The sequence below is a fragment of the Panicum virgatum genome, unplaced genomic scaffold (assembly GCF_016808335.1).
Source record: "Panicum virgatum strain AP13 unplaced genomic scaffold, P.virgatum_v5 scaffold_3406, whole genome shotgun sequence".
Classification (NCBI taxonomy): Eukaryota; Viridiplantae; Streptophyta; class Magnoliopsida; order Poales; family Poaceae; genus Panicum; species Panicum virgatum.
In genome coordinates, this window is record NW_024376323.1 from 45,194 (window position 1) to 72,394 (window position 27,201).

At 47.5% G+C, this 27,201-nt stretch overlaps 1 pseudogene; it reads left to right on the forward strand.

The window, feature by feature from the left end:
• On the forward strand, positions 1-26,925 carry LOC120694127 (annotated as a pseudogene).
• Positions 26,926-27,201: the final 276 nt, after the last annotated feature.

Here is a 27,201-nt window from a genome sequence, read left to right on the forward strand (position 1 = left end):
TGAAACAGAGGAGAGAATGATGGGATGGCTGTGAGAAGCAAAGCACCCAGCCTGCCAAAACTAACAAGCAAGGAACCATCGTGCTTGTTGCAGAGAAAGCAAAGTGGCTGCCCTGGTTCCTGGCCACAGTTGCACTACTCTCTTACCGTCCTACTCCTCTAGAATCGCGATTGTATTTCCTGCCGGCTCCCGTTTGATCCGAGGGCGAGCGAGCGTACATGTCAGTGGAATAATGGGTTAGATTGATGCGCGTGGCTTCCTGTCCTCTTTGGTCTTCAACGGACGGGGAGGGATTCTTCTTCTTCCACGGGAAACAGGTGCGGCGTGTTCCTCTGTATTGCCATTTACTCCATTGATTTGGAAAATACTATTGTAGTGTACCGTTGCTCGTTTACAATAATGCTTTGGCGCACAAAAAAGCTTGGTACTCACAGTTTGATGGTTTCTCCGGGCGCAGGAGGTGGCCATAGGTGTTGATCGATCCAACGGATTCATGGGTTAGATCGGCGTTCGTGCCTGTCTTTCCTGTTTACTGGTCTTCCACGACAAGAGGAATTTTATCATGGACAGACGGGTATGCTGCTGTAATCTACTCCCTCCGTCCAACAAAAAATGTTCATCTAAGATTCAAAATTTGTCCCCCTGCTATAATCTACTCCCTCCATCCCACAAGAGGAACCGAGCTCGAGCTGCTCTCTGAGTGAAATGGCTGGCTCGGGCTGGGCGAGGAAGAAGGGGTGAATTTATAGTGGGCGTATTAGTACCGGCTGGTGGCTAAAATACACCACTTAGTACCGGCTGGAGCCACCAGCCGGTATTAAATTTTGTGGAGGCCATTTAGTACCGGCTGGAGCCACCAGCCGGTACTAATCGGCTCCCATGAGCCCTGTTCCTTTGGCTCGGTACTAAATTGGTATGTTAGTATCGGCCGAAACCGTGACCGGTACTAACGGCCGCGGATGAATGTGTGTTTTTTTAGCCGTGTCAGTGGCAGATTTAATTTTGTACTTCTTCTATACAAATCAAGGTTGAGTGAGTCCTGCTCAATTATCAGAGTGTTATTATAAAAATATACTCTTAGCAGAGGAAACAAAAGAAGCTGGCAGGTGGTGAACAGAGCGAACGCTGCTGCGTTCAACGCTGAACAATTACACACCCTGACCCAGTGCGTTCATTGCAGTCCAACCATCCTAACTTTGACCAACTATATATAGAAAAGAGCAATAACATTTACAATGTGAGATGAGTATCATTAGATCCATCATGAAGTATATTTTCATAATTTACTTATTTGATAGGGTAGTTGTTAATACTCTTCTCTATAAAATTGGTCAAACTTAGACTAGTTTGATTTAGGACAAACTAGAATTTCTTTTATTTCAAGACGAAGGAGTAGACCATAGGATTTTACAATAATCTAACAGTCTAGATTAATCTAAAGAGTACATATCTAATACAACTAATAAACATATAATAATTTGGAATATTAAAAAAAGGAAAATAGAAGTTGATTTCTATATGGATTATTAGGAAGTAAAATAGCTAAATAAAGAGCCTATGCCAAACACAACTAATAAATAACTAAATTTGTAGAAAACATAACAAAAAAATGTTTTTTTCCAATCCCCATTGATACAACTAATAAATATATTAAATTCATAATATCAAAAAATAAGGAAAATATAAGTTGATTTTCATAGGGATTGGGAAGTAAAATTGCTAAATAAAGAGCCTATGCAAAATACAACTAACAAATAATTAAATTTACAGTAAACATAATGAAAATAATGTTTTTTCAATCCCCATTGATACAACTAATAAATATATTAAAGTTGGAAATTTTAAATACAATAAAAATAGAAGTTGATTTATATACGGATTGGAATGTAAAATAGCTAAATAAAGAGCCTATGACAAATACAACTAATAAATAACCAAAATTTATAGTAAGCATATGAAAAAATGGTTTTCCGGTCTCCGTTGATATTGAGAATCAAATTCTTTAAATGCACAACCTCTTTAGAGTATAATTAGTTAAAATCTAAATTTCAGAATAAAAATAATATAAAATATTTTGGCAGAAAAGAAAAAAATCTAATCCATTTAAACTATTGGTAAAAAAATAATAGATATAATATACGGCAATGGATATAATTTAACTAAAAATTAGCATGCTTTGTCAATTGGAATTACTATAAGGGCCAGTTTGGATCCTTGGAATTGAATTTCATTCGAATAATCTTAATTTAAATACAAATTAATAAAGATAATATAGTTCCATGTGGAATATATTTGTATATTATTGTTAGATATGTGGGGGAGATACTTATGGGATGCATTTTCTGCAATAGTGAAGCAAGTCGAAGAGCATGTTATAAGAATTTAATTCTTTGGAAATGAAGGGATCCATAGAATCCATTTCCATCTCACACGCTACGAATTTGAGATAGACATATATATATATATATATATATATATACTTTGGAAAGTTGAGGAATATCAAATTCCAAGACAAATAGCCTACTCCATTACTAGATTTTAAATGAAATTCAATTCCAAGGATCCAAAAAGACCTAAGAGAAAAGAAAAATAGGTCCTTCATAACAAACAAAAAGAGTGTGGCATATTCTCTCGCTGCTATGCATTCTCACGCCTTATATATATGTTCCTTTCCATGTAATCACTCGCCTTACGTGTGCTGCCATTGTGAGTACCATGGTCAACCATCGATAAGTATTGATGCTCATCAAATCTAAGGGCGGTATTATTGGCACCAACCTAGATATTACCATGTTAATCTAAAAAATAAGAGAATATATACCATTTCAATTTTATGAGGATCTAGTGGCCTAGACTAACCTAAAAAGTTCACATCAAATATGATTAATAAATATATAACGGTTCACATCGATGGAGAGGACTGTAACATTTGATTATCATATAGATATGGACAAGAGTTCACATTTTCCTAGTAGCCTCTTCCTTTACGTACAACAACCAAAAGTAACTATTTGTTGATGGCACTTAAGCACACCAATCTTGAACCGCAAATGCAGGGATCAGTTGTAGCTTTTCCCTAAGAGTCACTATACCACAGCCCCGATACACCAACTGATGATCTGTCGGTAAAAGCCGTTATACCGACGGACTATCAGTTGATATAGATGTATGAATATATGAACAAGATACTAGTAAACTCTGTGAATATATGAACAAGATACTAGTAAACTATGTATGTGGACTGAACCAATTTATTAGACTAAAGATTGCAGGATTCACATTGAGTACTGACACTTGTGGTGATGGATGTGGCGGCCAACCGAGTATAGGAAGATTGCAGGATAAACTCTGAAAAATATTGCAAGTTGCAGGATTACCCCTTCTTGGACTAGGGTTGGCGGTGGTGGATGTAGCTGGGTGGTGGACTAGGGTTGGCGGCGCGGCTCCTGGATGCACTCACGGTGCAGAGCCGCTCGGTCTACTGCGTCCTCTCCCCGCGAGGCCCCGCCCCAGGGCACGCGGCGGCGCGGCTCCTGGACGCACTCGCGGCGCGGAGGCCCGGCTGCCGCATCCTCTCCCGCGTGCGGCCCCGCCCCAGGGCACGCGGCTGTGCAGCTCCTCTCCCCTAGACGCGCTCGCGGCGCGGAGGCCCGGCTGCCGCATCCTCTCCCGCGTGCGGCCCCGCCCCAGGGCACGCGGCTGTGCAGCTCCTCTCCCCTAGACGCGCTCGCGGCTCCGGTCTCCTGCTCTCCCGTGGGCGGCGGCTCCTGACCGGGATGGACGGCCGGCAGGAGTGCAAGGTCTTACGCGACGGTGAAGATTTGGGAGAGGAGCAGTTTGGCGGCTCGTGAGATTTGGGAGAGCAGAGGGGCAGGTGAAGATTACGGGGAGGAGTCGAGCGCGCGCACCAATTTGGGGAGAGCGCCGAGCGCGCGTGGATGAGATTTGGGTTGGGGCGACTGTGCGGCAGTGGGGAAATTTGGGGAAGACAGGGCGAGGGTACGGGGATTAGGGTTTTGCAGAGCTGACCGGTGGGCTCCCAAGGAAAAATTGCGCACGAGAGCAGACGATGGGCCTGCATGTATGCCGACAGATGGTTTGAGGCCCATATTAGCTTTTGCCGACACTCCGTTCGATGATATATCTGAATAGAAACACCGACTGATGGTCAGTCGTTAAAACTTAAATTGCCGACTGATAGACTATTACAAAGTTTTACCGACTGATAGTTCGTCGCTATTCTGGTACTTTTGCCAACACACGTCCGATGGGATTTTTGGGCTGTGGTATAGTGAGTATACCCCAAGGTTTATCAATCCAAAGAGCAAGTGGTTTATCGCTAAGCTAATGCATTAATTCTACTAACTTAAGCAAATGTTTTGTGTTTGAAAGTCTAACTAGTACAAGATATTAACTAGATTAGCAAGCGAAGTTAAAGCGGTAGCTGACAAGATAGAGAGAACATTCATCCCACGGATCAGGGTCACTCGAATATGCATCTACTAAGCAAACGATACTGATCTAACACGCTTATCAAGCATTATGCACGTGTTTAACCTTTTCCCTCCCTCAAAGATATCCGTAAGAAAGCAATAACAACTAGGGCTAAAGCAATCCTAATATGAACGGTGGCCACCATATGATCAAACATAAAGAACTCATCTATGCAGTACCAAAATGACACGTAAATCAATAACAAGCGTGGCAGTTATATATCAAAATCTCCCTAATGATCCGAGGGACAAACAACGACAATTACCCCATAATATTATACATATTGATGCAAAAAGTGGTCATACAGTCCCTGGTGAAGATCTCTAATGAAGGGGGCGGCGAACGGAGTAAAAACTCCACTGTGCCGATCGGCGCGGAGGCCTCCAATACACTCTGGTGCTTTTATTGCTCCGGGTCGATCCTCCCTCTGTTCATCGACTTATGGCGGTGTTGGTTCTAGTGTTGGTGGGTGGAATTAGGTCAACTCTACATGATCTCCGTGCCTCCCTCTTAGTTGCATCCAGGGGGTATTTATAGTTGCTTGGAGTCGGTTATGGGTTTCGTCGTGAAAACCCTAGAAATCATGTGGGCTTCGATGTGCGCCAAGGTTGGAATTATTCAAGTTATTTTCAAATTTAAAAGCGAGGTATAATTATTGCCATATGAATTAAGCCATTTAAATATTTAACTTTGAAATAAAGAACATGTGAAAGCATCTATCGAGTTATTTCACTTATCATGTTAAACTAAAAAAATTATTATTGAAAACGTATATAGATTGGCATTAGTCAATTTACCATGAAATTATGAAATACCGTTGTTAGCCTAATCATATTTTAATTTGAAAACTAGTTGAATGCTCCTTAATCAATTTAACATTTTATTTAATTTTCAGAAACATGAACTATGCGAAACAACACTACTAACGATAGCTTGCTCTAAGCGGAGACTAATGAAACAAGAATGGGCTAAAATGGAGCTAAAACGCAAGAGATACTCCCGCTACTAACACTTGAAAAATCTGTTTTCAAGGTTCTAAAGGTCTCAGAGGCCTAAACGTGATTAACTATAGCTTCTAGGGGCTAGCTAGTATGATTCACAATACACAGTAAATTACGATCATAAATAGGTCAAAATCGAGGGTCTTAAGTGCAAAAGAGCAGGACTAGGGCTGAACTGCAAGCCATCTAATCTTTCTAGGGGGTTTTCTGTAAAACTGCCAAGAGACACGGTCCGGACAGCGGGTTGATTCACAACTTCTTCGGGGGCTCTTTAGCAAAACCGCACAGCTGACTCGGTTGACCGGGTTGGAGCCGTTCGTTTCATGATGGACGGCCATGATCTAAAACACAAAGGGTATGCGGCCTTTTAATCCTGATCACGCACTGCGGACCGGACGGCATTGGGTGTTTGCACGGCTTTGGTCACTAGCGCAGTGAGGAATCACCGGAAATGGGCTGTGCAGTGCTATGGTTCCCCAAAACGAGCGCGGGCTGCACAGGGAGAGAGAGGGAAGCACGGGTAGTTCACCTAGAGTGTCGTCGATGTGGATTGGGGCGGCGGAGAGGGGTGACGGCGGACGGCAGCGAGTGGCACGGACGGCGCTGGAGATCGATCCGGGGCAGCTGGGCACTAGGGTGGGGTTCCTAGGCACTTGTGCAAGCTAGGGAGTAGAAAGAGGAGAGGGGAGGCCTTACACGGCGGTGGACGATGACAGCGGTAGAGCTTACCGTGGGCCGGCCTCCAGAGGCAGGGCATCTCCGGGGACGGGAGAGACAGGGCGGTGGTGAGGGAGGGTAAAAGGAGAGGCGGGGACACGGGCCGGCCATTCATAGAGGGGGAGGCGCTCGGGAAGGAAGGGCGGGCACGGAAATCCCAGCAGTGGCGGTGAAATGGTGTTATTGCCATTGAAAGGCAATTGAAAGGGGGTTAAGGTGGGGGTTACAAGGCCTGGGGACGTTGAACGCGGGTGCGAGCGGCGGCGGCGGACACGGGTGTGCACATGCGAGTGGGGTCCAGTGAGCGGGCCTGCTTGGGCAGCGGAGAAGGAAGAAAGGAAGGGAGGGGGAAAAAGGAGATGGGGCTGACAGGCGGGCACGGGTAGAGAGAGGGAGAGGACGGAGGCGGGCGTGCGTGCTGGGCTGGTGGGGCAGCTGGGCTCGACTGCTTGGTGGAGGCCTAGGCGGGCGTGTGAGGGGGAGAGGGCGTGGGAGAGTGAGCCGCGGTGGGGTCGTGGCCCTCGGCCCAATTAGAGAAGGCGGGGAGGAGCTGGGCTGTGGGGAGAGAGGAACAGCGAGCTGGGCTGAGGAAGAGCTGGGCTGAACCAGGTTGCGGGCTAGGCTGGGTTGTGCAGTGCCTTTAGGTGGGTTTTGGGTTTAAGCTTAGAAGGGCTTAAGAGGGTTAGGGTTTTGGGCCCAAAGGGTTCTAGGGTTTTGAACACTAGGTTTAACCTAAAATGAGACATATTCGAGCTTTTGAAAACAAACTCATTTTTCACGCAGAAATACTATGCACTTCAACATGAATGCAACACTCAAACTCTTTTTTAACCTATATTCATTAAATTTTATATTTAGAAAATAATACTTATTTACAAATAATTGCACACACTTCCTGATTAACTCTAACAAAATTTTAGAAAATTATAAAATCCTAGCAAGGCTCAAAATAGGGTGTGACACTGGTGCTTTTGGTTCTTCTTGATGCATGTCTGCAATTTGCTCATTACTCTCCTCTTCAAGAATTCCATCTAATGCTGCCAATGCCTCGGCGGCTTCCTTTAACTCCTCGCTAGGATCTTTGTTATGTGCATTCACAATAGCTCTTTGCAAAGGGTCCCTGAAAGATTCAGCAAAATACACATCCTCTACCTCCTCGTTATCAGGAGATAGAGCCAAGGATTGTCTAGAAGTAGGCAAAAAGTCATATGTATAATTTGTACCATCAGTATTAATAGTGACTTTCCCTTTTCCAGTATCAAGAACAACATTTAACAACTTAACAAAAGGTCTACCCAAGATTATATCATCATGTTCGTCATGGCAACCATCGGTAACAAAGAAATAAGTTGGTATAATTTTTCCAGAGATAGCAACATCAATATCATTAAGCACCCCTAAAGGTCTAACAATTTCACCATCTCCCAAAAAAAGTTCAACAGAAGTAAGAGCAAGATTCAAAGAATAACTATAGAGTTCATCATAAATTCTGCTAGACATAACACTTACATGAGCTCCGATGTCGTAGAGTGCATTGCAAAATATTTCACCATTTATTGTTCAACTGATGTATGGCATAGGTGGCAGTGTTTCTTCTACATCAATTCCAATTGCATAGACATTCACCAATCGTCCACCAATCATTCACCAATCACTCCATTATTCTTTTCACTTCGGCGATGTAATCCGGATCCAATTTCTTTGTCTTCATTGAACAGCTTTCGAATTATTTCCCCTGTCGCCTCATGATCAAGAACTATGCTTCTCCGGTGGAAAATGTATCTCTACAGCTCTTACTGATCCTCCTGGCTTAGGCAACTGCCTTTAACTACTGAATATTGCTCCAAAACCAATTGGTGTCCATTCCATTGGTTCAAACTCCATTAACGTTGTGGCATTCACTAGGGTTCGGCCTGCAAAATTATTAGTTTCATAATTTTTATTCCGTCGAATGACCTGATTTACCTTAGGCAGTGATTATTCATGCTCTGGTGTACTTTATTTGACTTCTACATGCTTTGGTGCTTCTTCTTCAGAAATTTCAGCAAGGTTCTCGATTTCTTTCTCCGCTATTTCTTCTTCAGAACGACGGTCTATCCAATCCCATTCGACTTCTGTCCATTTGCAAATTTTCTATTGTATCCTGGTAGCTTCTGTGAGTGTCTTATCCATTAAATCTTCTCCTGCAGACATACTTACAGAATCTCCTGTAAATACTAGCTTTGGTTCTTTCTCTACAAGCTCATTGAATCGCTCTGATGCCTGGTCAATTCCTTCATCTTCTCCTTGCTTGAAGTTGATGATTTGCTTTCTCATTGGATGATCTGGCCCATGGGAAATTTTTTTGCACAAAATGCCTTCATAAGCTCTGCCCAATTGCCTTTCACCTCCAATGACACGCACGTATACCATCGTTCCGCTTCACCTGCAAGAAAAAATAGAAAAAGATTCCACTTGAACCAAACTAGTAGTACTCCTTCAAACTTCACTGTGTTGTAATATCTTGTGAATCTCTCGATATGTCGATATGGGTTCTCGTCCTTCAATCCACTAAAAGGTTTCTCTGCTGCCATTCTGATGATCCCATGCTTCAACTCATACTTGGTGGCAACAAGCTCCGAATTTGATTTTTGCGAATAAAATTGATCATTCGAAGGGCTTGCAAAATCCCTCAGTGATTTCTCCTCATGCTTCATGTGCCAGACGAGAAGATCTATCTGAAAACGCTAACTAAAAAATACAAGAAAAATATACACAATAGATTAAGTGTTAGTAGCTAATAAAATTAATACAAGAACTGACTTGTTCCCCGGCAATGGCTCCAGAAAAGCTTGTTGACAGCACTTAAGCACACCAATCGTGAACTGCAAGTGCACAGATCAATTGTAGCTTTTTCCTTAGAGTATTCTTCTAAGGTTTATCAATCCAAAGAGCAAGTGGTTTATCGCTATGTTTATGCACTAATTCTACTAACTTAAGCCAAGGTTTTGTGTATGAAAATCTAACTAATACAAGATATGAACCAGATTAGCAAGCGAAGTTAAAGTGGTAGCCGACAAGATAGAGAGAACATTCATCCCACGGATCAGGATCACTCGAATACGCATCTACTAAGCAAATGGTACTGATGTAACATGCTTCTCAAGGATTATGCATGCGCTTAACCTTTTCCCTCTCGCATACTATCACTATACAGGGGTAATCAACCAACAAGTGACTATGCACACTACAAAGCTATCGGTAAGAAAGAAATAACAACTAGGGCTAAAGCAATCCTACTATGAACAATGGCCACCATATGAACAAAACATAAAGAACTCATCAATGCAGTACCAAGATAACACATAGATCAATAACAAGCATAGCAATTACATATCAAGATCTCCCTAATGATCTGAGGGACAAACAACGACAATTACCCGATAATATTATGCATGTTGATGCACAAAGGTGTCATATAGTCCCTGGTGAAGATCTCCGACGAAGGGGGTGGTGAACGGAGGAAAAAACTCATCTGTGTCGACTAGCACAGAGCCTCGTGTCGATCGGCACGGAGGCCTTTGGTGCCCCTATTTCTCCGGGTCAATCCTCCCTTTGTTCCTCGACTTGTGGTGGCATTGATTCTGACATTGGCAGCGTGGAATTAGGTCAACTCTGCATGATCTATATGCCTCTCTCTGAGTTGCATCTAGGGGGTATTTATAGTTGTTTGGAGTCGGTTCTAGGCAAATTGACGTCGTGGAAAATCCTAGAAATCATGTGAGCTTTGATGTGCAGCGAAGACGGGCTGAACCTAGCCGAAGTGGGCCCATGCCGATCGGCACGGGGGCCTGTGCCAATCGGCACATAGCCACTTTGCGGTCCCACGTGTCCGTCTTCCTCGTGTAGTTCCCCATGGTGTCCATGATCCATCCCCATGCAAAACTCATATGAAAAAACCTTCTGTTTATGTCCCTTTTCCTGCAAATTCACAACATGTTCCAAAACGCGACACATATATGAATATAGGGTTATTTCAGGTGCCAAGTAGTGGGTTAGGATATAAATCAATACAAAAACACCACCTACACAACACCTAATTGGTGTCTATAAGAGATGCCAACACTATTCATAATCGAGACTCCTCCAATAGAAATAAATAAAGAAGTTCCTACCTATTTCAAATAAAACTACTAATCAAATACATATACTACTTTATTTAGAATCTATATTAATATGATATTCTCTTAACCTCTATCATTGGTTTCTCTGTGGTCTCCTTTTCCTCTATGGTCTTGACCTCATCCATCTCAATCCCAATTCCATCATCCACGTTTCCATTTTCATCCACCTGTGCGAGGCTTTCTTGGGGATAGACCCCCACTTTGGCCTCTGGATGCACCTGTTTAGGTGCAAGGTCGACTGCAACACCCTTTTCGGCAGCGCTACGTTTCAGCTCTGACAGGGAAAGAAGTTGGAGTATTTTGATTACAAGCTCCACGACTCCAACAAGGGATGGCATCCTTGTTGGTTTTATGTTGAGAATCAACCACCAAAGATTCCTCAGCACATGGGCCACACAGCTCGGGAGCACCCAAACCATACTCGCCTTCTATCAAGCGACGAGGCATTGCAAATCCCTGAGTTGTTGAAAATGATCTCGTCTCTGCAGAAGCAAGGCTTGATGGTAGAGAGCATCGCCGCTAGCTTCATGCGGTGACGAGTCCAGCGGTGTCAGGAGCAGACGAATGCCGGGTACGAGTACTTGGGCATCAACGATCCAACCAGCTTCAAGAAAGAATTGCTCATGGGAGTGAAGCTTATGGACCGCTTGAAGAGGTTGTTTCACGGTGTCAAGTCACTGCCACCGGCCGTAATCGGCTTCAGTCTGCAGAAGCTGACATACAAGGTAAGGGCTCGAGCTTTTTTTTGCTTCTTTAGCCGAGTTCACGCTCATCTAGTTCTGATTCTGTTAAAGTTTTGGCAGATCATGCGGGTGCTCTATGTGAGTCACCCAACACTCCCGGAGCAGCTGACCGAGGAGCAGCTGTCGTCGCTCTCAAGTCCCAAGCTGGAGTCGCGGGATAGGGAGAAGAACAAGGAGAAAGCCCCGACTCCTCCTGCTGAGCCAGAGTTCGAAGAAGACTTCGACTCTGATGACGCGGAGTACCAGTTCAGAGCCCGCCATCTGGGGGACAATGGTCAGGGGGTTCTGGGCTCATGAGAAGCCCATCAACGGATAGTGGGTCCCACCTGTTGCCAAAGGAGCGAGGTCCGCGCACTGGACGGTCACGTCGACCAAACTGCCACGGCTCAACAAAGAGATGCTCGCGCGGACGTGCACGAGCATCAGGATTGATGATTCCCCAAGCCCCTAGCAACAAGCTGGGGATAATGTGGTGGCTGACGAGCCACCCACCGAAAGCACTACCGCCCCCGGCTCTGCCAGGGTGGCTACCGAAGAGGTCCCGGCCACCGGCACATCAACCAGGCAAGCCGGGACCAAAGAGTCTGCCGCCTCGGGTTCTTCCGGGGTGGCCACTAGAAGTGCTTCGCCCTCTGGGCTGCCACAGGGGCAACCCAAAGTTGTGGAAGAGGAGGAAGAGGAGGAGGAAAGTGGCGGCTTGCGCCGCCCGGCCTTCGGTCTCCGATTCTCCGCCCGGTAACTATTAAACTCGTTGTCGGTTATCTTTGATCACCTCTCCCAGTGATTCATGCTTTTCGCCTTTCTGTTATTGATTTAGTGTGCCAAATCCACCCCCGCCAATTTCGCCCAAGGCCCGCGAGGAGCCGCCGGCCAGGGAGAACACGGGGTCGGTGGTGGGGCCCGCCTTCAGTGCCGCCACTGAGGGACCGGAGGGAGCTCCGCCTGAGCCCCCAACAGGGGGCGTTGAGGGTACACGGGCAGAGCCCCAAGTGGTTGGTGCCGAGGGGCCCCAGGAAGAGCCCACCAAAGCCAATGCTGAGGGGCCCCAAGGGGAGGAGGCCCCCGAGTACCCGAAGATGCTCCCGGCAGCAGCGGACGTCAAGGGTAGTTAGGGATGGGGCCCGCCCCGGCTGCTGCCGTCGAAGAAGATGCACCATCAGCCCCCGCACCCGCATGGCCGCGGGCGGAGGCGAGTTCCAACCTTGCCTGTACTGCTACAGAGCCGTCGGTCGCCGAGATTGAGGAGATCCCGCACGCCTGAGTTGTCCCTACACTGCCCACCCAGCCCTTCGCCATTGGCGTTGCGCCTGAGGAGGGTGCGTGGGGGGACGACCGGACGTTCCTCTTTAACTCGGAGGTTGACGATGAGGAGGTGGAACAGATGCAGGAGCTGGCAAAAAAGCTCATAACTTATGAAGAGTTTTGTAATTATTAGGAAATAGTTTCAAAATAAGAAATTTCTCCCTGATCTTATTTCTTCCTCCTTTTTGTCTTTGTAGAGCATCCAGTGCAGGTCCGCTCAGAAGAGCGAGATCCTGAGCCGGATGTCTAATGCAGTGCCTCGCGCAGAGGTTACTGAGGCTAAGTTGGCCCGCCTAGAGGAGGAGTGGGCTGTCGAGCGAGCTCAGAAGAAGAGCGAGCTTGACGAGTGCTACAACAAGATCCAGGCGGAGAAGGAAGCGCTGGTAGCAAAACATCAAGATCTCACGGTGGAGGTCTCTAGTAAGTATTCTATTTTCTACCTGCCAAGTTAATTTTCCCGAGTTCTTCCTTGCTCTCCCCTCCCCCACCATCTGAATTTTTTCTCCGGTGCTCTTATAGGGTCTGATTGTATGATCAGGGAGCAGAAGAGCTCCATACTCGAATGGAAGAACGCCCACTCTCGGGCGCAAGGCCAATTCGAGATGGTGGAGAAGGACCTGGAGAAGGAGCGTAAGCTCTGGGAAGACGGCGAGAGGGAGCTCGTCAAGGCAATGGAACAGGTCCGAACCCTCTCTGCAGAGCGCGATGCTCTGAGGGAGGAGGTGAAGGACCTTACCGATGCCGCAAGGCCTCTCTGCCGGCTCCTCGTCCCGCTGTAGAAGGACGATCCTACACCGTGCCCGAGCATGGCTACATGTCTTCATCGCGTGATGGTTGCATTCAAGCCCTACTGCAAGGACATCGCCACGTCCTGCACTGTGCAGGTACTGGCTTTGGTCAAGTCATGGTGGCTTGAGAAGGATATTGCACGGCTAAACGGTATCAACTCGGCTGTATATACTTCGTATGTATGTATTAATACAAATTCAGTATGTTTAGCCTTATTGCTCATATATCTTTATTCCCTGAGATTGTTATGCCGTGGCAAAATCGCTGGGTTTGTGTTGTATAGTGAGCGAGTCACAAACACTTGGCCGTGTAATGAGTTGGGAACAACTCAGCCATCGTTAGGCTTTCGCTGTGTATGTTAACAGGCGAAAGAAAAAGTACTCAGATCAAATGAACTCGAAAAGTACTTTTATTAACGAATAACTGTGTATGTTAGCATGTAGCCATGTACTTATTACATATCAGAGCTAAGTCTGTATTGTAAAAATATTCTAAGGATAGAAGCGGCGCAGAGGCTTGATATTCCATGAATTCAGAACCTTGCCTTCGTCTTGAGTGATTAGCCTATAGGATCCAGGTCGATAGACCTTAGAAACTATACAAGGCCCTTCCCATGGAGAAGAGAGCTTGTGAAGGTCCTTGGTGTTCTGGATCCGGCGCAGTACCATGTCGCCGACGTTGAACGACCGCTGCTGGATGTGCTGAACGTGGTAATGCTGGAGATTCTGGAGATAGTGTGCTTGGTTGATTAAGGCTGTGAGCCTTGCCTCTTCCACCATGTCGATGTCTTTCACTCTGTTTTGCTTAGCTGCCTCCTGAGAGTAATTAGCGATGCGCGAAGCTCTGTGAGCTACATCGACTGGTACGACTGCTTCGGAACCATAGACGAGGAAGAAGGGGGTGTTGCCCTATAGCCCAGCTTAGTTGAGTCCGTAGCACCTAGACCACAACTGGAAGCTCTTGAACCCACTTGCCACTTTATTTCTTCAATGGTTCGTATAGGCGCGCCTTCGGGCCTTGAAGAATCATCCCGTTGGCGCGTTCAACCTGGCCATTGGCCCGTGGATGGGTGACTGACACGTAGTAGACTTCGATCCCATGGCCCTCACAGAAATCAAAGAACTCGGACCCAGTGATATTGGAGCCCAGGTCAGTGATGATGCGATGGGGGATGCCGAATCTGTGTTTGATGTCGTCGAAGAACTCAGCTGCTTTGGCTCCGGTAGTCTTGACCAGTGGCTTGACCTCTATCCACTTCGTAAACTTGTCAATTGCTATGAAGATATGGTTAAAGCAGCCGGGCGCTGTTTTGAGTGGCCCCACCATGTCCAGCCCCCAGCATGCGAAAGGCCATGATGGTGGGATTGCTTGTAGTGCTTGAGCAGGAACGTGAGCTCGTCGGGCGAAGAATTGGCAGCCCTGACGATTTCCTCAGCGTCGTTCACTACTGTTGGCCAATAGAACCCGGAGCGAAAGGCTCTGCCCACTATGGTCCGAGATGCCGCGTGGTTTCCGCAGGTTCCTTCGTGGATCTCTTCCAGGGCCTCCTTGCCTTCAGCTCGGGGGATGCATTTCGTCAACACACCCGAGGATGCGTCGCGCTTGTACAGTTCGGAATCGACCACTACATATGACTTGGAGCGTCAAACGATCCAATCTGTTTCCGCCTGGTCCGTTGGCTCGATTTGATGCAAGATGTAGTCATTGATTGGTTTCATCCAATCTTCTTCAGGGTCGATGACCATGACCTGGCGGTCCTTGAGTGTTGATGTCATTTGCTCCTCGGTCTGCTCCTTAATGGATGGCGTGTGGAGTTCCTGTACAAATATGCCGCTGGGTACTTCGGATCGATGCGACCCGAGTTTGGACAGGGCATCAGCCGCTACATTATCCTCCCGTGGCACATAGTGGAACTCGAGGCCATGGAAGTGGCGCTCGAGTTTTCTGACTTCCGCACAGTATGCGTCCATCATTTCCTTGGTGCAATCCCAATCTTTGTTGACTTGATTGACAACCACCGAGGTGTCTCCGTAGACAACTAGGTGCTTTATCGAGAACGAGGCAGCCAGGCGGAGCCCGTGCAGTAGATCCTCGTACTCGGCTTCATTGTTGGTGGCTTTCTAGAGTATCTGCAGGACGTATTTGAGCTGTTCCCCTTTGGGAGATATGAACAACACTCCTGCGCCTGCGCCCTCCAGCTTCATGGAGCCGTCGAAATACATAATCTAGTGTTCTGACTTCTCATGTGGGAGCACGGCTTGAATTTCCGTCCACTCCGCGACGAAATCGGCCAGGGCTTGCGATTTGATGGCCGCTCGTGGGACAAAGTCGATGGCTTGAGCGCCCAACTCGACAGCCCATTTTGCGATCCTGCTTGTGGCCTCCTGATTGTGAAGTATGTCTCCGAGCGGAAAGGATGTGATCAAGCTGATGCGATGAGCCTCGAAGTAGTGACGGAGGTTGCGAGAACAAAGTAGTACTGTATAAAGCAACTTCTGTACTTGCGGGTACCGCATCTTGGACTCTGATAGGACCTCGCTTACAAAGTAGACAGGCCTCTGTATTTTGAATACATGGCGGGGTTCCTCTCGCTCGACTACTAAGGCGGCACTGACCACATGGGTAGTTGCGGCGATGTAGAGGAGTAGTGGTTCCTCGCCAGCTGGTGTTGTTAAGACTGGCGGAGTAGTGAGGAAGATCTTCAGGTCATCAAATGCCCTCTGCACCTCCTCGGTCCACCTGAATTTTTCTTGCTTCTTCAAGAGCTTAAAGAAGGGTTGTCCTCTATCACCGAGTCTTGAAATGAATCGGTTCAGGGACGCCATGCAACCTGTGAGCTTCTGGACGTCCTTGATGCACTTTAGAGGTTCCATCTTCAGGATCATTGTGATCTTCTCCGGGTTGGCTTCAATGCCTCTTTGGCTGACAATGAAGTCTAGCAGTTTTCCTGCGGGTACGCCAAAGACGCACTTTGTGGGGTTCAGCTTCCACTGGAACCGCCTGAGGTTGTTGAAGGTCTCGGTCAAATCAGCAATAAGATCATCCAAGTCCTTTGTCTTGATGACCACATCGTCTACATAGGCTTCGACGTTGCGGCCGATCTGTATCTGAAGGCAATTTTGAATTGCCCGTTTGTAGGTGGCGCCTGCGTTCTTGAGCCCGAACGACATGGTCGTGTAGCAATAGGCACCAAATGGGGTGATGAAGCTGGTCTTGATCTGATCCTCTTCTGCTAGGGAAATTTGATGGTAGCCCAAATAGCAGTCAAGAAAGCGGAGCATAGAACAACCGGCAGTAGAGTCGACGACCTGGTCAATGCGCGGGAGTCTGAACATGTCTTTTGAACAATACTTGTTCAGATTGGTGTAGTCGACGCACATCCGCCATTGGTTATTGCTTTTTTCAGACTAGAACTGGGTTTGCAAGCCATTCTGGGTGGAGAACTTCTTTGATGAACCCTGGCGCGAGGAGTTTTGCCAACTCGGCGCGAATGGCCTCTTTATTTTCTGTAGAGAATCGTCGGAGGCGTTGCTTGTTCGATTTTGCTGTCCTATCAACATCCAATTTGTGCTCAGCCAATTTCCTTGGGACTCCCGGCATGTCTGCGGGTTTCCAGGCGAAAATGTCTCGGCTGTCCCTCAAGAAACTGGTGAGCACGAATTCCTATTTGGGATTCATGTTGGCACCGATTGTCGCCGTCTTGGATGGATCGCCAGTGCCGAGGTCGATCGTCTTGAGCTACAATCCCCCGGGCGGCATCACGAGCGAGGCCGACTTCTTCATTGGGATTTCAAGCTCTTCTGGGGAGAGTTTCTTGGCCGCCATAGCTACGAGAGGTGCCTGGCTCAACTGCTGTAGTTCAGAAGCAATTGTCACTGCCTCGGCATCACAGTCGTAAGACGTCTTCAGGTCGCCATTCAGGGAGAGAACTCCATGAGGGCCCGACATCTTCAGTACGAGATAAGTGTAGTGGGGAACTGCCATGAATTTGGCGATCGCCGGTCGCCCGAAGATGGCGTGGTAAGAAGAATCGAAGTCGGCGACCTCGAACCTGAGATACTCGGTGCGGTAGTTAGCTTCAGTACCGAAAGTAACTGGTAGCATTACCTGACCGAGTGGGACTGCTGCTGTTGCCCGGGACATTGCCGTAGAATGGGGAGTCCATGGGCTTGAGCAAATTGGTGATGTCCAGCCCTATCTTCTTGAGAGTCTTGGTGAAGAGGATGTTGAGTCCGCTGCCGCCAGTCAATCAGAGTTCTTGTGAGTCTTGCGCCGACAACCACTGGATCCAAAACCAGTAGATAAAGGCCCAGATTTGAGTAGCTGGTCCATTGGTCTTCCCTTGAGAAGCTGATGGGAGTTTCTGACCACTTGAGGTAGGTTGGGACTAATGGTTTGACAGAAAGAATCTCATAGAGGTTGAGCTTCTGCTTCCGCTTTGATTCGTCCTGAGCAACCCCTCCGAAGATGACGTTGACCACCTTATTGGCTGGCTGAAACCCGGCGGCCTGTTTGTCTTTATCGTCTCCCTCATCACCATCCTTGTCGTCCGGTTTCTTGGGGGTTTTGAAGAGGCTGTGGAGCCCATGACAATTCTGTGAGGAATGCTTGTCCTTTGGATGGAAAACACATTGTTTGTCCATGATCTTGTCAAACTTGGACTTGGGCTTGCCTTTGTCGGTGACGTTGACTGAATCATCCGACTTGCGCTTCTTCGAGGACTCAACGTATGGTGGCTTACCACCGTCGTTGCGCTTGCCCTGTTGATTCTTGTTGTTGCCGTCGCCGACCTTCTACTTGCCTTCAAATTTCTCACGATGAAGGTCTTCCGCGTCGGCTCACTTGTTGATCAGCTCCCGCATCTCTTTGATGTTGTGCGGCCTATTCCTGCCAAAGTCAAGATGAACTCGATGGTCATAAAGGCCATTATGGAAGCAGTCGATGACGTCACGCTCTGGGAGGTTGATGCCAGTGGCTTTCTTCTCGAAGAATCTGCGGATGTAGCTCCGCTGGGTGTCGTTCTGCTCTTGCTTGCATTGAGCGAGATCAAAGCGGGTCCCCAGTTTCTGCCATGTGCCTTGGAAGTTGTCAATAAACTTTTTGCACAAGTCATCCTAGTTGTCGATGGAGTTAGGTTCAAGGCCTTCCAACTATGTGAGTGGCGATGGTGCTAGGGAGACCGGGAAGTAGGTGCACATTGTATCTGTGCTTCCCTTGGTAGCTTTGATGGTCGTAGCATAGTTGCATAGCCACTGAGCGGGATAGCGCTTGCTGTCGTACCTCTCGATCCCAGATGGCTTGAACTTGTCAGGCCACTCTGTTGATCGGAGTCTATAGGAGAAGATGGGGAAACCCACATACTTCCCCAAGTAGTGGTGATCCTAGCCTGGAGGTCCATAGATGGCGTCGTATTCCCGGCGCCTCTTGATTTCATCTTCTTCACTAGGCCTTGGACTTGGAGACGATTGTATCCCAGGCATCGCGGCCACGGAGATGCTCTCGCAAGTCTCTGCTATTCGCTCCGTCGTCGCGCTGCCGATGATGGCGGGGTGGCCGGGCTCTGTGGTCTCGACCGTTGGAGTCCTGGCGACCACCACCGAGTTGCCTATTGCCGTCATTGTGGCGGCTTTGTTGGGGTTGGTGCTAGACCATGGCTCTGCCATCCTCTTGGCGAGCTCCTCCGTCAAATCGTGAGCCGCCACCGTGGCGGCTGCCGCTGGTGTGGCTCAGAGGCTCTCATCTGTAGCCGTGATCATACCGATCACGGCTGCTTGAGTAATGGCTCCTTGATGGAGTCATTGATATGCCTGGTCGCAGAGTCTCATTCTAGATTTCCGCTGCCTCAATGAGGGAGGCGATCTACTGCACTTGAGGTGTCTGCTCTAGGCTCTGCAATCCTGTGGCTGCTGCAAGGATGTTCGCTGTGAGATCCTTAAAGACTTGGTTACCTGAGACCATCAGGAAGTCTTGTTCTAGATTGCGAACTAGGAATTCCTATCTCCGAGCCGCGTTTCGGCGTCGCTCCATGCGTGCCGCGTTCCTCTGCCTCCGTCGCTCCTAGTCGTTTGCTTGTTCATTAGGATCAGTCGGCTCGTCCTCAAAAATCTGGTCGTGGATGGTGACCATGGCTTCTCGGTAAGGAGAAGAGCTTCTGGTGCTTGATGTAGCTGGGAGCGTCGAATCTAGCGAGTAGCCGGGTTGGCAGGGAAGCGGGTCGATGACTGCAACTGATGCATGAGTGCTCCTGCTCGATCACTGGGTTGTTCGAGTGGACTGGTGTCCTCCCCGGACAGTGTACAGCTTTCCCCCATGGTGTGGATGAAATTACCAATCCTTCATGTTTGCCAAAGAGCGGAGCTTCCTGATAATAGGAAGAAAGCTTTTTTGCAAGGAATTCTTGGTAGGCTGCCGCCGAGTTCTTCAACCCGTATGGAAACTGGATTGAAGGCATCATGGCCTTGTGCCCAGAAGCCTCGCTTTTAAGGTCTTTGGGTGGGTTGGGTGTCGGAAGATCTGATGGTTCCATGACCTGCTCAGATTCCTTCTTCCAGAGTCGCTAGTTCGAGCTGGAGTTGAGCTAGGATTCGGCGAGTTGTGAGGCCGACTCGAAGTCGAACTCGGCTTCCGAGGTCGAATTGCGATCGCCCTCGGTAGAGTCTCGTCACCGAACTCGAAGCGATCTAAAGTCTTCTCATGGATGTAGTAGTTGAAGTCGCCGCCGCCCATCGAGACGCAGACCCACGATCCGAAGACAAAAGCTTGTCTGGCGGGAATCGTCGAAGTACCGTCGGGAAGCTTGACAGATGCCATCGAGCTTGCTTGACGATTGTTGGCGAAGGCCCCTACCTGGCGCGCCAGCTGTCGGTGTTTTTTTACGTGCAAAGCTACCTAGGGGTATCCGCGTAGGCGAGTAGTTCAGCGGAGCCTCGCCGTAATCTGAAGAGCAATGGTGAACACGAGCAATTTAGACAGGTTCGGGCTGACTCAAGTCAAGATCGTAATACCCTACGTCATGTTTGTGGTTGATCGTATTGATTGTGTATGTTTTGGAGGGGTCCCTGCCTCGCCTTATATACTGGGGAGGCAGAGTTACAAGGTCGGTTACATGGAGTCCAGGTTTGAGTACAATCCGAGTTCTTTCGTACAGGTTATCCCTAAAATCACTCGTAGTTGACTAAGCCTTCCATGTATACACCTTGCGTAGAGTTGTAGTCCTGATTACCCCCGTATCCGAGTTGTAATAGGCCTCCATGATGACACCCATGTGTCCCGGGCCGTCAGCATCCTACAATTTCCCTACCATCAAGGCATAATAAGATGGTGATGTCTCGCTATATAGCACTATGTTTAGTGGATAGCCAAGAGGTGAAAAATTTATAAGAAAAGGACAATAATACAACCATGGCAGAGTGGTGATGTGATCTTGAATAAAGGAACTCGAAAACCGATGTTTAGCATGCATGCACATCCATAAAAAGTTTCATGTAGTATGGAAGGCCACGCCCATTCAAGGGTACGTCTTTGTTGACCTTAACATAGTGGGCAGATGGTGTTGCTACTCGAACCGTCTTTCCCCTTCTACAGTAAAAAAAGGGCGATTTCGAGGGTGACTCGTTCTTCCCTTTGTCGATCTGACGGCCCCTCCACTTCGGCGTCCTTGCTGGCGGCGGCAGGGATGAGAGGGGTGCCCGGCTCCTTTGACGGGAGGGCCTGTATAGCTTTAGGCTTTAGGTCTAGTAGCTCCTTTGTCCCACCAGCGCCTTTTATATCGCTGGCTAGGGTTAGGGTACCTGTGCAACTTTCCGGCGATGATGGCAACGGTGGCGTCGTCTCCGGCAAGATCTGCATGAGGTTAGTACTGGTCTTTCTCTTGGCGTTAGGGAAGGATCTTATGTGCTCCCCTGTGAGCTTTACCTACCGGGCTGGTGGTGTTGTCGCCGGCTGCGGTCTTCCTGGTGGTCTTCTTCTTCGATCTGGAGGAGGTGGCGCCATCCTTGTCTCCAGCAGCCTGGTGTGCCATCTGCTGGAGTCTGCTCATCTTTCCTCTCCGTCGATCAGATTGCCGATACTCTTTCAGCGGTTTAAATCCGTCCTGATGGGAGATCTGGGGCGGTGGTTTTTGCTGCTTAACCATGCTATGGAGTCTGATGATGGAGGATTTGGAGGATTCAGCTTCGATTATGCTCCTGCTAGTGATGGATCGAGGCTTCTGCTGCTGACCGGAGCTCCTATGCGGATGAGGATGACGAACAGGAGTTTTAGGGACTCCTTTGTAATTTCCTTTTCTTTCAGGGGTCTAGTTGTAAAAGGGGGGATGTACTGTTTTGTGGTTTAATATATCTTCCCTTTCGCAAAAGAAAAAACATAGTGGGCGGATCTCCTTTGGAGCAGAAGCGGGAGAAAGAGGATGAGCAAAAAAGATAATGTGATACCTTGCTAACCTCAACAATGAATTTGTTAATACTGGCACACAGTTTTGGGCTGGGAAAAGTTACAACAGCCATAAAACAATATTTTTTTTATTGCCTCAACCTTCCAGTACAAGTTGTAGTATCTGAACTCACGCACTACCACACATCCCACACGTACACCAACCCACACACTCACACCTCTAGTGCGCAAGCTAGACCTACATCTTATACCTAGGCTCTGTACCACGGCCCACACGTACACCGACCCACACACTCACACCTCTAGTGCGCAAGCTAGACCTACATCTTATACCTAGGCTCTGTACCACGGCTGATAGATGTGACAGTTGTACCGCATCCGTAGGCTCGGTACCACGGCTGATAGACATGACAGTTGTACCACATCCGTAGGAGAGATATATTATTCCTACACACTTAGTGAGGCATGCGGTGTCCGATCCCGGGATCGAACCCGTGCCCACCCGCTCGCACAACTGGCGAGCGAGCCAACCGAGCTAAGCTCGCTCGGTCCTCAGCCATACGACAATATGTAAGCATAATGAATGGGGCGGTAACAACCAACGATTAGACAACAAAGAAAAAAGGAAAGCAATTTTCGTATGATGAGAACTAAAGAGGACGCTTCCACTGCTCATTAATGTTTCATTCAAAATCAAATTCGAATGATTACTTCTGTTGATATATATTGGACAACTCATCTAGATATTTCACTAGAAATCTAACGATAGCTTATCATGTGTCCATAACTTACAAAAAAAATGTACATCTCCAATTAAAAATCTAAATAAAATTATATTTCTTTAAGTAAATATAACAAATATGTTTCTAGATAGGGTATATTCTTCTTTCTAAATTAATGTTCAATAAGATACACCACATATATGATGATGAAATAAAGCATAGATATACCATGGTCAGTTACAATGACGACACGACTAAATACAACTATTTGCATCTATTTATTTTAAAATAGAAATAACCAAATATTGACATAGAAAAGACTAGCTACCCGCGCTAATTGTGTAGGCCACCTTGCTAGTTCGTGTGACTGTAAGGCCGTCTCAATAGAGGTTGAGAGTTTCATCAGATGAGAGGAGAGTTCCATTCCCATAAAACACAGCCGGTATAGTTACCAAGTTCTTAGTCTTGATAACTGTGCAATGAAACTGTATATTGAGATTGGCCTAAAACATTGGCACTTTTAATTCAAACAAGTTTTCAGACACCACTGCATTCTCTCTGCTAGCTGATTTATACATGCGCCAATATAATGCCCATTGATTCATACACCCCTACCTGAGCATGCATTCGTATCGGATTAACTAATTGTTAGCTGAAGCTGCAATGAATTAATGTGGCCTCACCTTGTTTCCTGCTTACTCCACTGCAGCGTTTCGATGCAAGAGACGTTGGCGGTGCTAGAGAGCAAATATTTTATTATATTCGGCGCTACAGAGACAAAAAAGTCATCTATTTTAATGGTTGGAGTGGCTTTGGGGTGGCCCCGGTCCTGAGATCCATAGAACAAGAACTTCGGTCAATCAAAGCTAAGAAAACTCCTCCAGAACTATGCCTTGACAAAATAGTTTACATAGATTGCTCAGCGTGGGAAAGTAAAAGGGTGATGCAAAGGAAAATCGCAGAGGAGCTAAAACTTGTCCCTGAAACAATGGCCGTGCTTGACATGCAGGATGAGGATGATGACTTCAATGGTGTGGACCATGGCTCTAGGGATGTGATACCAAGTGTTTCGCAAGTGATTGCCCGAACCCTGGTGGACAAAAAATTTATGATGATTTTTCTTAATGGAAGTGACGATGAGGTTGATGTAACTAGGTTTGGTATTACTCCTGGCTATTGCGACCACATAATATTATGGACGTTCAAAAGACGGTCTTTGACCATACATAATCGCCGTGAGGAGATAGGAAGGAAGCTCAGATACACCCAACTTCTTCTTTATACCAGGTCGCTGGCCAGCGAATTAACAAGTTCACAGTTTCAGTCACTGTTGCGTGAAGAAGCCGCCAACATAGTCGCTCGCCAACCTTGGGTGCGAGGCATTGACCTAATAATGTTAATGGAAAGTTGCCTGTATGAGTTGTTCTTGCAATGTAGTTTTCACAGAATCACTGGATTTGCTTGGGTGGCTCATGCTCCAAACTACTGGACCTGCGATGGGATCATTAAGGCCGGGGACGTAACAAGGCAGATTATTGATAGATTGCATCAGGAAATACGTTGGGTGTGCGATGCTCCTTTGCTTGGTTCAGTGTTTGCAAAACTCATGGAAGATCCGGAGGCTCCCTTTTTTGTATTCAAAGATGATATCTCCTTCCCCAAAAAGAGGCCACATCGTTGGGTTTGTGTCACCTCGAAGAATATTACAGCAATAGATGATACAAAAGATATATTGGAAAGTGCATCGTCTTTGTTCGTAGCGTTTGAAAAGTCGGATAACCTGCAAGCCTTACCAAATGGGTTTCTTACACATTGCAGCAACCTTGGCGTGGTAATTCTTTCTTGGTGTGCATTCAGTTTTATATCACCTCCTTTCCTTCAGTGCCACAGATTGAGATTCCTCGGCTTGGATCACTGCACAAATGTCAACACAGTTGGGGTAGAAAACAATACAGATTATTGGGTGTTTCTACAAAGCCTATGGGTCCTTGACTTACGTTACACTGAATGGGACGATATCTTATCTGAAGGAAAGATGGAGATCATGGCCAACCTCAGGGAGCTAAATATCGAGGGACTCATGTGTTGGAAGTTAACAAGTAGATTATTGAGAAGGCTCCCTTACCTCCAAAAGCTTCGGATAATAAAACCTACTCACGAAGCAAAGACAACAATAGATTACTACAATTCATTTGTGGACAAAGTAGATCTGGAAATACTTGATTTGTCAGGTAACAGAGATATGGAAAATCTACCGACAAGCTTATCAATGGCAAAGAGCCTCGAGATGCTTATCCTTGATGGTTGTGACGGCCTAGAGAATGTTGTTGTGCCGAATGGGCTTCCCTCTTCCCTAAGGTCATTTAGCTTTGATGGATATGGACCAGCAACCCATTGGACATCATCTTTATTTAAGTTGCATCTAGAATCTTCTGAGCCAAAGCAACTGCCTCATGCAGATAATAGGGATGTCAAAACCTCCAAGATATCCCTACAAGGATGCACACAGTTGGAGAATTTGTTTATACGGGGGCTACCGAATCTTGTGGAGTTGGACCTCTCAGAATGTCCAATCAAGGTACTTGACCTTACAACTATGGTGGCAGATGTCCCATTGCTCAAGCGGCTCTTCCTTCTAGGTTGTGAGAATCTCCGTGCAATAATATGGGCCTCGCATGAGCCAATGAAATGGATAAAGCTAGAGTTATTGTGCATAGACACACGACCTAAGAGGGCACATGGATTTATCCGGCCATCTCTTGTCCAGTATGATCCAGAGAAACGAAAAAAGCTAGAGTTGCATGCTATTCTTGCAGACGCGAGGCTTGCTAGGTCCTTGAATCGCCTTGTGGGTCGTTATGCAGGTCGTTCAGTCTACAGGGATATTTATTTTAATATCCACTTCACTTCTCTGGCTGAGTATAGTGGAGGTGTTCAACTTGAAACGACCGGTAAGAAGATGATTGAACACAGTAATCAGCAGCACTTTGCTGTAGTGAGCCGGTATGGTGATGTACTTTCCAAGATTGGTGATGCCCCGATGCTGGTCTTCCCGCAGCCTCCCACTCAGCAGTTTGGTCATCATATTGAGATTAGTAATGGGAGCCATAACTTGGAGAATGAATTGATACGTTATGATAATTTATCTTACCTAATGGCAGAGCTCGCTAGATCGTTGCATGTGCATGATGCCTCGACGAGCGCTAGCATGCCTGAACGGTATAACCGGCATCGCCTGAAGTGGTGCCGCTTGGAAAGGTGCCCCAACATTGACACGGTCTTTCCCTCGGCTGCTCAGGATTACAAAAATGAACTGGAGACTGTTTGGATATCAGATCTCCAGAAGGCCCGCAGCATTTGGAGCAAAGGTTCCCGGTCACCTCCATCCTTTGAAAATCTGCAGCACTTGCACCTGCGCTCCTGCCCAAGGCTCCAGTTCGTTCTGCCCGTGTGGGTTGCCTCCTTCCCCAACCTGGAGACCCTCCACATTATCCAATTGCGGCGACCTCACACATGTCTTCGTGCTGGACGAGAAGTACCCGGAGGAGATCGTCACCCACGGCGTACCGTTCCCGAAGCTAACCACCATCCACTTCCACGACCTGCCGAAGCTGCAACAGATCTGCGAGGTCAAGGTGCTCGCTCCCAAGCTCAAGACCATCAGGATCAGAGGCTGCTTTGGCCTGCGCCGGCTGCCGTCCTTGCAGGGCCGCGAGCCCGGCCTCAAGAAGCCGACCGTGGAGATGGAGAAGGACGTGTGGGACGCGCTGCAGTGGGACGGGCTGGCCGCCGGCCACCACCCGGACCTCTTCGAGCCGCCCGTGCACTCACGCTACTACCGGCCGAGGCGCCTCCTCAGAGGCACCGTCCTCAGGTACCTACTTTCACAAACGTGCTCTGCATTATAGCATATCGGTTTGCCCAAACATCCATCCATATCTTTCAGCTCTGCCACTAACTGACGGCTTGTTGTCACATTGCCTAGGTGAACCCTCAAGATTTGGGCGCTGGGTTTCGTTCGTGACTTTGTGTCATGGATCAAAGTGGATTGCTGGTTTGGTTTGTTCGTGATGGCCGTTGATTTGGTTTGCTGGTTTCAGCTACTGCCTTGGCTGATTTGTTGTGTGAGGTACGGGGCCTCAGGTTGGCTCCTGTCTCTGCTGCTGATGGCCGTGTTGGCCTAGCGGTTGCCGTGTGGTTTGGAATAAAATGGCGGCATGGTTTGTGCGCCTGCACGCATGTTTCGTTCAGGCAGTCTGACCCGGCCGGCGTGTGGCTTGCGGTTGGAAGTTGGAACAATGAAGCAGCAGCTGGGTCTAGGTGCACGGTGTGCCACTGTCCACCTGCTGCATGTGTGATTGTTGTGTGGGTTTGATTTGTTTGGATTGATGAGCGCCTGGTACGCCGTCAGGTGTATGCAGTAGCTAATGAGCAGCAGCTGTGTCCTCTGTGTGTGTTTGCTGGTCGTGGCTGCTCTCAGTTTGCTATGTACTGTCTGATGAACCAAGAGACGGCTGGTTTGAGTGCCTGATTCAAGACTCTTGTGATTTGTGAACCTTTTATTATGATTCAATGTATGACGTTTGTGGTGTGTGAGTGTGAATTATTCTTGCGAGCTGGTGCCAGGAGCTGTTTGTATCCATTGCATCTGTTTCTATCGAACAAAAGAACCAACTTGTGATGCAACACGCACTGAAGTGCCACCACTCTGACGAATACTGCATTTTACTAGAGTACGGAGACAGTTCCTGTTTCCATATGTTCATTGAGCTGATGCTGGGAGATGTTTGCCATGCATCTGTTTCTACTTGGTAAAAACGATATTGATAAGGCTCTATATCGAGCAGCACATGTTTTGCCATGGCCATCACAAAAGAAT